The sequence below is a fragment of the Pteropus alecto genome, unplaced genomic scaffold (genome assembly GCF_000325575.1).
Source record: "Pteropus alecto unplaced genomic scaffold, ASM32557v1 scaffold7, whole genome shotgun sequence".
NCBI lineage: Eukaryota > Metazoa > Chordata > Mammalia > Chiroptera > Pteropodidae > Pteropus > Pteropus alecto.
This window is the reverse complement of record NW_006494614.1, coordinates 12,651,212-12,665,502: the sequence shown is the minus strand read 5'-3', so window position 1 is coordinate 12,665,502 and position 14,291 is coordinate 12,651,212.

Here is a 14,291-nt window from a genome sequence, read left to right as displayed (position 1 = left end):
GAGAGAGTAAGGAGTTTGTGCCCTGCAACTGAGAATTAAGAATATCCATTCCCAGTATCACAGTATCCCAGTACCTATTCCCAGTATCACAACATTCAACAAACCTTTTTCCCTTTCTAGAATATTAATTTATTAACTAGTATTATTGTGAAACTACCGTGTGTGTGACATACAGTAGACAGAATCCTGGACAAAGAGAAGATCTGGGTGAATCGTACCCTTGCAGCCCCCAGTTCCATGAGCCCCACTTGCTGCTGAGATGCTTTGGAAAGCATTGACAAGGTGCCTTGGAAACCCTGAAGTTCATAACAAAGCACAGGTGGTGGGACAGCAGGGGTGATGAAGAGCCTGGTTTCTGGAGCCAGAACCCTTGAGTGCAAATCTTGATTTTGCTACTTACAGATTGTGTGACCTTAGGCACATTATTTAATCTCTCTTTGATACTCAATGTCTACATCTATAAGATGAGGGTGATACTAATAGTGATAATAATAACCTATTACAGAGCTCTGTTATTAGGAGCAAATAGGTAAATACATATGATGCATTTAAAATTTTACTTGGCACATAGAAAGTATTGTATAAATATCTGATCCTTTAAAACACACATGTGCATGCACACATTAATTCTCCCCCCCCCCCCCCCACACACACACATAAATGAAAGGGATTATTTCAGAACCGAAGCTATCAAATGTGAAAACTCCTCTCTCATTTCTGCATCCTTCTCTTTTCAGCCTTTGCTTGGCCAAACTCTGTCCTGTGCTTCCGGATTCCCTTGTTTTTCCAGCTTTTTGTGTGTATCTTTTAATCGATGTAAGCTTCCTTTCCCAACTTTTTATGCATTACAAAGTTTGGAAGCTTTCCACTCTCAAAACACAAGCAGGAGAAGAACCCAAGGGGCATGTCGTACATGTAAATTAGAGCAAGAAAAGGAAACAGGGAGCCTGGACTGGAGAGAAGCACTAGGTAGGGGAAGGTACTGGGGCTGAGGAACCTGGAGTTTAAGATTCTGACTTACCGCCTCCTAATATTTTGCAAGCCTTGATAAAGTAGGCTGTGGACGAATAAGAATGAGTCCTGGCTTGGGCATTCAGGAGCTGTGTGACTTTGGTAAATTATTTAATCTTGCTGAGTCTTAATTTCCTCATCTATAAAATGGGGATAATAATATTACCTTCGTCCTAGTACATGGACTGTATTATATAAAGTAGGTACCGAGTTTAATAGAGTATCTGAAAAGTCGTAAGTGCATAATAAAGAGCAGTTGTGATTATTACCGTTCTTGTCCCATTTCTAAGCAGAACCCTCATCCCTAGAGTGCTCTCTGACCCTCCCTAGCTCTTCCTCCCTCTCTCTTTCTCTCTCTCTTCCTCTCTTTCTCTCTCTTTCTCTCTCTCTCTTTTTCTCTCTCTTCATCTCTCTCTTCGCCCTCCTCCCATATTTCCCAAAGCCCACAGTAGCACAGATGTGAGAGCCCTTAGTCAACTCAACTCACAACCTCAGATCAATGTGAGGGGAAAGTTTGGGGAAAGGAATGGACTGCACCAGGAAGAAGGAAGAGAATGGGAAACCTCCCAGCTCTCTGCCTTTCTTCATCTCAAGCCACAGATGCTTAACAGTGCCTGAAAAAACGGACTCCTCAGTGCGTGATAGGAAGGAAGTAAGCTAAGTAGAAACCCCATGCGATTTGCTCAGAAAAACAGAGACTTACTTATAATAGAATCAATATGATGACCAAATTTCAAAGGATTTAGGAAAAAAAGTATTGTTTTCCAAAAAGTCAATGGCCACAGTTCTTTGTGACTGGGAAAAAAAAAAAAAAACAATCAAGATAAGCCAACAGAGCAGGAGAAATTAAATAATATCTTTAACCGGTTTAATAGCTCATGAAGATTAAGATCCTTCATAATCTTCATGAGCCATCACATTTGTTCATCTTTAAAAGTGACATTCATTCCAAAACAGTTCATGTTCATATGCTTGAAGAACTTCAGAATAATCTGAATATGGAAGCCCATAAATGAGTCACTTTGAGAAGACTACATTTTTCTTTTCTTCTTACAAATTCGGTAACATCAGAAAGAAAGCATAGTCCCTAGAAATCACAGTGATAATCCTCCTTATCCAATGTACTTTCACTTCAGAAGGAAAAATGGTGTCAGAGCCCAAAAGGATTTTCTTGAAGTTTATGATGGGTCAGCTAAACAAACAAGAAGTCCAGTTTCCTCTTTGATAACTCCCTTTTCCCCCTTATCCAATGCCAACTCAAGTTTACTTTTTATTGGATTTCCATTCTCTCAACATTCTTTGTGGAGTCTCAGTTCCTGTAAGTGTTACAGCTGATGGTAGTTTAGTACTTTGAACATCACTAATTAACTCGCCGTATCACGCAGGCAGGCACATTTCCATCAGAAGTTGCTATCTTGTCCTCCAGCCTAAAAACCTTGGCGTGATCCCTTCTTTGGAAAGCCTGGATTGTATCTAAAATCATGTGGCAGAGATAGAAGCCAAAGATGGGCCATTCTGGGATGACTCAGGCTGGGAACAACATTCTGCTGTCCAAGCAATAGGGGGCCAGCCATACGGAACAGCTCTGCTAGCCAGCCCGTATGTTTCCACATTTCTCTAAGCAATTTCACTTGTTTCCACACCACTTGGCCCCACCCTGACCCTTTTGCTTCTATTATAGTGACCAAGAAATCCAAAATCCAATTTCAATTGTCTTCTTTCCAAAATACATACAACTCTAGCGTGTCAGGTATACCTAATGTTTATCATAAACCGATAACCACTTTCACGGAGCATGAAAGAAATTCCTCTTTGGAATGGTAGCCAGTTGCTACTGAGCCTTTTAAATGTGGCTAATATCACTGCAGAACTGGATTTTTAATTTTACCCAATCTTAATTAAAATTTAAATTTCAAAACAAGCAATGTAAAATATATTTTCATTAAATGCCGCTTTACTGTTTTGGAAGGAGTACACTGAAATTTTAAAAATTTAGCATCCAAATCAAGATGTGCTATTAGTGTAAAAGAGACACTAGAGTTCAAAGATTTAGGCCCCCCAAATCCATAAAACCTCCCACTAATAATTTTTATATTAATTACATGTTGAAATGATAATATTTAAGACATATTGGGTTTAAATAGAATATTTTATCAAAATTAATTCCATCTGTTTCTTTTTTGAATGTGACCACTAGAAAATTAAAACTATATATGTGGCTCATTTCGTATTTCTATTGGGTAGCAATACTCTAGAAAAGAATTATAAAGAGAGTAGAAAGAGCAGTTTCTACACTGAAATGGATAGAGGGAGGAGAATGAGAAAATACTAGTTTAGCCCATCTAACTGTATGAAAGAAAACAATTTTATCTGAGACTCAGTCACTGGCTCGTAATTGCTCGTAGGGTTAATTTTCCATTCCATGTTCCTAATCAAAACCTTGCATTGGCCACTTCTGGGTGATGACATCGCTCTGTGTGACAGCTGACTTATTCAATGCCTGGACATGACACGCCCCCCTCTCCTTATCAAAGCGCTTAAAATGGTGCAAAAAACACGCAGCTTAAAGTAATGGCATTAAATGATCCCCTACATGGTATCTGTGTGGCGCTTAAATTAGATGGAAGGATTACAGGCAAAGTTTGTGTCATAACGATCCTTTAAAGTGAAACCGTAGATCAAAGTTCATCACTACCAAATATACAACTTGAGAACAAACTCAAGTGCTGCTATTAATCATGGTTTCTGGGGATCTGATGACACAGATTAAACTGCTGTAAAGAATACTGCTGTGCATCACATTCTTGCAACTGTCATCAACGCTTCTGCCGTGTTCACTGAGCAGGAAGAAAAGCTGTTCAGCATTTGCCGTAGGTGCCTCTCTCGCTGAGCATAGTCAAAAATCTGGGCAACAGGTTTATGTTCATGTAGCCCCTCAAAGGTACCTGCAAATCCTCAGCTTTCTTAGAAAGAGAGGAAAGTCGTGGAGAGATTGAGAAGCAAAGTGGAAGTAGAGCATGAGGGGACAAGTAAATTGAGATCAGTTATCACATTTAATTTAATTTCCATTTAACTTTCAATCAGATATGACTTTCTATAAATATCGTATAAAATATTTTAATTAATTTATAATATACTGTATTGCAAAGATTTGAAGCTATGTGACTTTTTTGTTACATTTTTAACATCTTCCAAACAGAAATACATCTTAGAGTTGATGACATCTTACACTTGCTGTAGGCCAGGCATTGCTGCATGCATGCTGTGTGACAATTCAGTCGTGCTGGTTCCATTTTAATCACTTTCTTTGAGTTTTTTGCACTGTTAGTACAACAGGGGTTGAGTTTAACCGCAAAATAAGATTTATTTAAGAAGATTACATCAGGATACAGCGTAGAAACAAAAGGCTATTGTGCACATACATAGGCTTAGAGAGAGAAAGGTGGAGCATAAATCCAACATTACTAAAGTCATCATTCTGATTTTAATTTGCATTTCCCTAATAACTAGTGATGTTGAACATTTTTTCATGTAGTTATGGCCCACTCGTGTATCTTTTTTGGAGAAATGTCTAGTCATGATCTTTGTCCATCTTTTAATAGGGTTGTTTTTTATGTGTTGTTTCTGCTGAGTTGTGTGAGTTCATTATATATTCTGGATATCAACCTCATCAGATAAATGATTTGCAAATATTTTCTCCCATTCTATGTGTTGCCTTTTCACTCTGTCGATACTGTCCTTTGATGCAGAGCGGTTTTTAATTTTGATGAAGTTCATTTTATTTTTTTCTTCTGTTGCCTAGAATTATGTTTTGTAACACAGCAATTATTGTAAAAGCAATTCTGGGATCAGAGGGACTTGAGTTCAAATCTTGATTTTGCTCCTTTGCAACTGGTTTGTCCTGAGTAGGTCAGTCCTTTTGCTTCAGTTTGCTTATTTATAAAATTGTACTAAATAACACTTGTTTGTATTTTGGAAATTAAAACATGTAAAGCACCTTTGGGATCACAATTCATGTTAAAAGAATACTAGGCAATGACATCAACAATGATCAGGTTTAAATTTCAAGCTGGTAGGATTTTCCTCAAGCCAATATAGCTACAAAATTAGCGAACTTTGGCATCAGGTAAACTTTTCCTCCAAGAAATGAGTTTATATCATTCTTCTCCTCTTGATCTTCACTATCTCAACTTATTTGCTCCCTTTTTTAAGAGGCGTAGAAAAAATAATTCTCTCAAGTGAGGACCTGACTATTAGAAATAATTTCCCGTAGCATTTTGACACTTCGTACACATATTTCCAAGAGAATTATAAGAGAGAAAGTTGACAGTTTCATTTTCCCTCTTTCTAATCTCTAACAGTAAACTCTGTTGGATCAATTAAACAAGAAGACCTTTAAAACGAGGTGGCTCTAATGCCATGCCGGCCTACGAACACAAACTAAAACCTATGCCTGTAAATGTTTCAAGGTCAAAATCAAAATGCTAGGGACAACCAACCACAAACAACCACCTAGGCTTTAAGCTATAGCCAGTCAGTAATTTCTTTACTTTGCTTCTGCTTTTTCTCTGGAAAAGCCTGTCCCCAGGCTTCCTGTTCATGAAGTGCTCCTAACCACTACCAGTTTGGCACTACTCAACTAAAATAGATTTTGCTGAAATAAACAAAATATTTAATATGCCTCAGGTTATCTTTTAACAACTCAATATCACCAAGACTTTCTCACCTGCTTCTCCACAGCTCTGAATCCCTCAGCTACTCACTCGTGAAAGGAAGATGTTCACGGAAGCAAGTGACAAGAGGGGAAGTTGTGTCGAAGGTCATATTTCGGTGATTGGTCCTGCCAAACAATTGCTTTCCCTGACAGAGCTTTGTGTTTTAGTTGCACAAAATCGACAAGAAAAACCTTCTTCTTCCTTTTCTCTTCCTTCCCTTCTCTTCTCTCTCCCTCTCCTCCCAGTTAGGATTTCCACCCCAGTCATTACTATTGTGCTGGTTTCCTTCTTTTCATGCTATTGGACACCATTTAGGCATCAAAGCTTAGGCTGAGCCCCAACTTGTCCTCTGATGGCTGGATGATTGTGGATAAGTCCTTAACTTTCATGAGGACCAAAGCATCTCACAGGATTGTGGTAAAGACAATGAAATAATGCACATGAATAAGCGGCATGTACCATAAAATGCTGCACAAACTCTAGTTGTTTTATATATATATATACTTCATATGAGGAAAATTCTGCATTAATTTTTCTCCATCTTTCCCTGGGCAGAATTGTCTTCTTAATTCATTTAATGAGGGTAAGGCAAGAGAAAGGATCATATTCACCAATAAGTGATTATGTAAGCTTATCCTAGTTTGACAAAGAAAGAGGAAGAAGTGACACCAGACAACCTTTTAACATAAAGTTCAACAGTAAGTACTTCGTGGAGAGAGTGGGGAGTGGGGTAAGAAGAAGGGGAACAGGCTGTTAGAGTCACCTCAGCCACTGATACTGTAAACAGTCTTCCCTGCTTCAGAATTAATAACTGTTCTTCCCAGAACAAACTTTGTCAAAGGGAATTACTCTCCCCCCAAAAACTCTCTTGATAGAAGGGAAATGACCTGAGGCCTGGGTCATTGCTAGATGATTGTGTGACAAGACCAATTGTGTGGGGGAGAGAAGAATTGAATAGGTGTTCAGTTAACTTACATGTCACAAATGAGTTACCTGGGAGAGTCACACAGCATTCGCCAGTTTTCAGGACCATAGAGTCACCACCTACTCATAACAACCCTCCAGAAGCATCATCCACACCATAGGTGAACTACGTATTGAAGAAGCTATTCTCTCCCATGTCTGTAATTCTTGATTCTCTAAGGTCACAGATTATTATCTGCTTTGCAGAGTTTTTTAGATCTTCACTCTTCAACATGGTACAAGCAGCTTTTAAATTTAAACTAGAAATAATTAATATTAAATAAAATAAAAAATTCAGTACCTCAATCACACTAGCCTCATTCGAAGTGCTTGATAGCTACATGTGGCTACTGTATTAGTGTGACAGAGAATATTTACATTGTTGCAGAAAGTTTTATTGGCCTTTTGGAGAATTCTGTTCTAGAATACTCATCCCCAACTTTCACCAGCCATCCCTGGCCTTTATCAAATAGAGGCTCATCTCCACAGCTTTCCTTGATTCCTTTCTTCTCCCCATAGAACCTTAGCCACATTCTCCAATTTCCCAAAGTTCTTGGTACTGCCTCTATTTTAAAATTTACAACAGTATCGTGACTATGTGTTTGGACATGTGACTCTCTGATGAGGCTCTGAGCACCCCCCGCCCCCAAAGAAAAAGTTTTTCTTGCTCATCACTACATCTCCATCAACATGTGCCATATGGTAAGTACTCAACAAATGCTAAATGCAGGGATGTATGAATGATTGTAAATAAGCAAATGTGTGTGTTAGGAGCTCAGGGTATTATTCACATCCTTCTCCTTGGGGTTCTGACAGATGCATCACACACACATGGAAAACAGAAAAAAATACAGAAACAAAATACCATTTTATCGGTCTGAGTAGATATCTGGTACCCCCAAAGCAGAGCTATGGTAAAAGATAAACTCTTTGAACTCATATAAAGTAGGGCCTCCTACTTTATATATACTCTCTTCCCTTGGTCTACGTCTATTTCACACCCAACCTTTTAGGTGGATCTTACTCCAGAATCTAAAGAAACACCAAGCCAAAGTACTCTCCTGTATTCCAGATGAAAAGGGAATGAACAGATAGCAAGTAGGAGCATATGTGCCCCAATTTTTTATTATAAAATAATGTTTTCTAGAAATATTGATTGCAATATCAACTCTCTTGCAGAGATGTACAATTAATAACCTAGAAGTAATCATGTTAATAACCTAATACAGCCATCCTTTTAGAGCCATAACTCCTAGAATACAATATACCTATCTCTTATGAAGCCTGAGCTTCTCCATCACCCTATCTCACTGAACTCAACATCCGTGGCTACCTGGATTTCTTAGGATATAGGAAGTCTCATGTTCCTCCTAGATTATTATTATGAGGTTAGTGTGATTGAGGTACTGAATTTTTTATTTTATTTAATACTTGCCTGTTATTTCTAGATTAGACTCTAGGGGTTCCCTGCATCAGAAACAGTCATTTCCTGAAACTACAGCTTAGCCTGCAGAACCTCTCTAGACTGAATGATCTCCAAGTTGCATGTAATACATTCTTCCCTTAGGAGTATTTCCCTTTGAATTCTCGTGCTAATAGCTTTTGAAGATATTTGTGATAAAATACCTAGGTTTGGGGGAAAAAAAACCCATCTCATTCGGATGCCTATTACAAATCTCTGTTTCTAAGACTCAGCTCAAGGAGGAGAGGGGAGAAAGAGAGAGAGAGAGAGTATTTTCTTTCTTGTCTTTTTGTGTGGAAGCTACAATCCTTTGTGTCTCTACTGATAATGGCAAAGTAGCAACTAACCAAGCAAAATCTTCAAGTGCTAATCTAGATCTAAAAAATTCATTCATTTTTTTTGAATTTATTTATTCACAAATTTATTCATGTATCCACTCCTTCATTAATTACTTTTTATCTTTACCATAAGCTGTGACAACTAGTTACAGCTCCCTCCCTCGTGAATCTCCCATTGTAGCTGGGCTGGTTGACCTACATGAAAAACATATATTGAGGTATATTCTTTAAGAGAAGTACGCACACATTGCTGTGACAACATTTTAGAAGAGTTTATTTCTCTTAGGGACAAGAAGATGGAAGGAATGAAAATTAGGAAAGGCTTCAATGAGGAAAAATTTGAGCAAGTCCTTGAAAAACTGAGAATGTAAGTTTGACAGACACTCAAGACTGAGAGGAAAACAAGAAGACAAGAAGACAAGGATGCTTAAAAATGTTTGATGTAGTTGGTGAAGACTGTCACTGAATCTGCTGAACGTTTTTTCTGAAGCTTGTAGATGGATCAAAATTTCTACCTCTGCAAGTCATTTGCTTCTCCAAACACAACTCTCCTACCTGATCTCTCTCAGGATCCTCTACCTCTAAATCTTTATATTTCTGTCTCTCCACCTTTCCAGTATCCTCAATGTAAAACTGAGTAGACAGAAGACACTTAAACATATATAATTTCTAGTTCTTCTCTTCTCCATACACCAAGGTCATCAAATTCAGAAAAACAAAATGAGCAGAAGCTACAAGGGACTGCCTTGATGTTCATTCATTCTGAGCCAAGCTTCCCTGAGGCAAGGGACTACTGGAACTTTGTAACATTCTTTGAGAGAAGTGCCTCTCTTTATTGTTACTGAGTGAGAGCTGCTATTTTGTTTGAAAAACATATGGTTCAACTAATTTTTCCTTCAAATGCGTTTAGGCAAATTAAGAAAAGGGAATCTGCAAATCTCTGCAATCCATTTCACCAAATATCTTTTAAGAAAAATGTGCATGAGTTTTCCAAAACCCTAAACAAGCAAGGTTTTCCCTTCCTGCTATTAATAGAGAAATATCTTATTACAGTTCTGTAAACAGAGCCAAATTGAAAAAATTGCATTTAAATGATGTTAAGGTTTCCAAAGAAAACCACAAAACAAACTCAGAGTTAAGGCGATAATGCATCTCTGTTGTACCTTGGCACAGGAGCAAGCATTTTGCAGTGACCATCTGGGATGTGTAACATCGTAATAAGGGCGAGGGCACCAACTCACAGAGAAGCCAAGAGGTAACACTTTTTTTCCTGCCAACTGTGATATATTACAGTATGAAGATTTTTTCCAGGAAACCAGCATTTCAACTTTTACAAGGCATTTGAAGACACCAAAAATTTTTTTCACTGCTATACCCCAAATGTCCAAAATAATGTCAAGCAAATAATAGATGCTCAATAAATATTTATTGATTAAATACATATTGAAAGTGCCAACTTTTTTCTACAGTAATAAACATTTCATGCTTTGGGATCCTTTTACCTTCCTTTTAATACACTGAAAAATATACAATTATTTACCCAAGAACATGATTTCAGGTGTGTTGGAAGGAGGCCTAATTCATCAAGTGCTATTAAACTTATACAACCTAAAATCTCTTTAAAAATGCACTTCTGTTACTACTATTTCTAAGAAAAATGTGAACAGGCAAATTCACAAAGTCCATCAAAATGTCTTGGCTCTTGTGTCAAAAGCACAAGCAGTAAAAGAAATAGGTAAATTGGATCTCTTCAAAATTATAAACATTTGCTTTTAGTTTTATATTCCACATATGAGTGAAATCATATGGCTCTCAACTTTTTCTGACTTATTTCACAACAAACAAGACAAACAAACAAAACTCAAAGACACAGACAATAGTTTAGTGGTTACCAGAGGGAAAGGGGGTAGGAGGTAGATAAGAGTAAAGGGAGTCAAATATATGATGACGGATGATTTAACTTTGGGTGATGAACATATAATGCAATATACAGATAATGTATTATTGAATCGTATGCTTAAAACCTATATAATTTTATTAACCAATGTCATCCCAGTAAATTTAATTTTTAAAAAGCTTTTAAAAACACACAACTACAAAAAAAAAAGTTTGTGTTGCAAAGGACATCGCCAATAAATTAAAAGACAGCCTACCAAATGGGAGAAGATATTTGAAAATCATTTATCTGATGAGACTTGTATCTAGAGTACATAAAGAACTCATATACCTCAATAGTTAAAAAAACAACCCACTTAAAAATGGATGAAGGAAAAAAAATGATCGAAGGATCAGAATAAATATTTCTTTAAAGGAGATAAACAAATAGCCAAAGGAAAAGATGCTCCACATCATCAGGAAATTAACATCATCAGGGAAATGTAAATCAAAGCCACAATGAAACAGCACTTCACACCCACTGAGATGGCTATAATCAAAAAGACTAATCATATAACAGCCGTTAGTGAGGATATGGAAAAATGAGAACCCTCACACATGGCTGGTAAGGATGTAGAATGGTGCAACCACTTTGGAAAACAGTCTGGAATTCCACATAAATTTTACAACAGGACCCAGTAATTTCATTCCTAGGCATGCCCAAGAGAAATGAAAACATATGTCCACACAAAAACTTATACACCAATGTTTTTAGCAGCATTATTCATAACAATCAAAAAATGGAAACAACTCAAATGTCCATCAACTGATGGATAAATAAAATGTTTTATATATCTACAATGGAATGTTATTCAGCAATAAAAAAATTAAATACTGATACATGCTACAATGTAAATGAATCTTGAAAACATTACGCAAAGTGAAAGAAGCCATTCACAAGGAACTGCATATTGTATGATTCCATTTACGTGAGATGTCCAGAACAGGCAAATCTATAGACAGAAAGTAAATTAGTGATTGCCTATGACTTTGGAGCAAAGGGGTAGAGGGAAAATGTGGGGTGACTTAATGGGCATGGAATTTTTTGCAAAGTAATTAAATATTTTAGAATTGATTATGGTAGTGGTTGTACAACTTTGAATATACTAAAAACCATTGAGCTATTCACTACTTAATAGGTGAATTATATGGTTTGTGAACTATATATCAATAAAGCTGTTATTCAGAAAAATGTCTTGACCTTATTATTAAGTTATCCTATTGACTTGATTAATAGAATTTAAAACATGGACATAGGATGTGTATGTTGATTCAGCTTTGTATGAACTCAATAAATTGCATAATAAGCAACTGCTTCATATTATTGCAATCTAAGTCTCACCACAAATAAAACCCTTCAAAATGACAAATTCAAGTGTTTTCTTGGTGAGGATTTAAATGTAATTTGAATGGACTTGGAATAATCTCTAGATAATTTATCAGATGCCATACTTATTCCAAAGTAAAATAATTTTATGCCATGCAATTTAGAGCATCATGAAAAGGAAATTTTATTAACATTTTTTTCATTATAAAGTAGCAAATACATTATTCAGTTCAGTTTCCTATAAATACTAAAATACTAAAGTATGTCCTACATATTATAACTAAACAAAGCACAGTTCCATTTAAAAGATAAATTCTAAGTAGTCCAATAAATTTAAAATAATATTGGTGGTGTTATATTTTTGTCAAGATACATATATATTTTCCAAAAGATATATTTTTATAAAACTATTTCCTACTCTTAAACTGAATATTATTTTTACATTAGGTCATGTGAATTTGAAATTGAAAGGAATAGTAGATTCTCATCCCAGCTACTCCTTTCAGGCATTAAAAAAAAAAAAAAAATCCTGAGATCTAAAGTGGCTAAGTTTTGGTCCAAAATCATGATTGGGAAATCTATAGATTGAAATCAATTTCCTTAATTCCCAAGGAAATGATGTTCTCACCATACAATTCTCCCTAAAAAAGAAATTTTATTATTTGAAAAACTAACAGCATGTAGAATATTAAGTTTATATGTCTTTTGGATGTTTGCATACTTGAATATATACTATTCATTTCCACCACTGATAATGTTTTCAAGCTTTGATCTCCTAGAAGGCTACAACCATGTATGTCTATTTAACTGTTCACATATTCAACCTCAGTCTCAACTTATCAGAGAACCTCTTATAAATTATGATCAATGAGATTAAAACACAACGTGGTAATAATTTAATACAATTATTTAATTTCCAATGGAAGGCTTAAGAAAACCTCCAATATATTCCCCATGAATGCAGCATGGTTACACTAAGAAATAAGGGATTCTTTACAAACTTGTCTAATTAGAGAGAGCATTGGCGAAGAATTGACCAACTCTACCATGATTCCTGAAAGCTCATGAAATGGTTATTTTTAATAGCTTTACACCAGGTTTGGTTAGAGATTCCTCTTCTTGCACCTTCTTCTCCAACCCCATCCAAATCTTCCCAGAATTGCTCTATTCCAAAAATCACTCTCTTCTCCTAATAAGAACTTCAGCTATTTCCAAAGCTTCTCCTTATCTAATTCATACTAAGGTGTGAGTTGCTGAAAGGTTTCAATCTGACAGTGACGTCTTAAGAGGAATTCATATTTTACACTCAAAATTTCACTAATTAATGTAAAGAGTGAGTGTGATCCTTCACTATATCAGCAATGCTGGGAGCCACCGAAGTCTCCTGACCCCCTACATTCCAGAAATAGGAGTCAACAACTGGGTGCCCTGCTTGTGAAGAGCTGCTGACCTCTGGGAGGGAGCTTGTATGGAAGCAAGTGTTAATTTTCAAAATGTGACTGGTTGTGATAGCAGCAGCCTCACCTCATCACAATGTCCCTTGGAATGTTTTCTCGTCAAGGGGTCTAGAAGTGATCTGTCATCACTGGTCAGTGGTACAAGCAGCTCATTCTTGTATCCTTGCCCTTCTCCCCTGGACCTGAAACAAAACATACCATTCTGCCCTCCCCTTCTCACAGCTGAATTTTCATGTGTTGAACATTTGTCAGGGCTTCACCTTCAATGACATGGTCAAGGCACCAAGAAATTATACTTAATACATGAAAAATGAATACCAGGCCCATTTCTCCATGCTTTGTAATCAAAAGCTATAAAATTTATGTTTGGGGTATTCATCTGTGTACTTATTCTTGGAACAACATTTATAGACACTTTAAATAATTACCCTCCAAAGTCATAAAAGGGTTTAGTAACACACTTTAATATATAATTTCTTAAGCACTTTTTTAATAAAATACAGATATATAATTATAATTATCAATACATGTATGTCATTTAATATAATGATAAAAGCCTAGTCTTTGAAGTGACATGGTGATTAATATTTACAGTATAACCTAAAGGAAACAGCATTTGTACAATATTGCTAAATTTAAAAAAAAGGTTAATAAAAAATTCTACTCTTATTGTAGTGTCATCTCAAAGCACCAATAGCAAAAAGGAAAATGCTCTCCTTCTTAATACGTACAGGTATAGATCTTTACTTCCATGTTTCCTGAAGACTGAAAACTCCCTTATTGCCCTTGAATTATACCAAGCAATAAGGCTGGAATGTACTCATGAGGACTTTCCCCAGATCTTTGTCCAGCTATTAATACCATATGCAAATACCTTATATAGATCTACCTATTGGAAATATTTCATGTCCCTTCATAGTAATCTTAAATTTAAAAATCAAAGCAAATTTGATCAACTGTGAGAATGCATGAGGAAACTTACCAATATCTATAAACGGAATCACCTTCTGTGCAAATATTGATCAAATAGTAAACCCCCAAATAGCCTAAGAGCCTACTGTTCTAAAGTAAAGAAGCAAATCG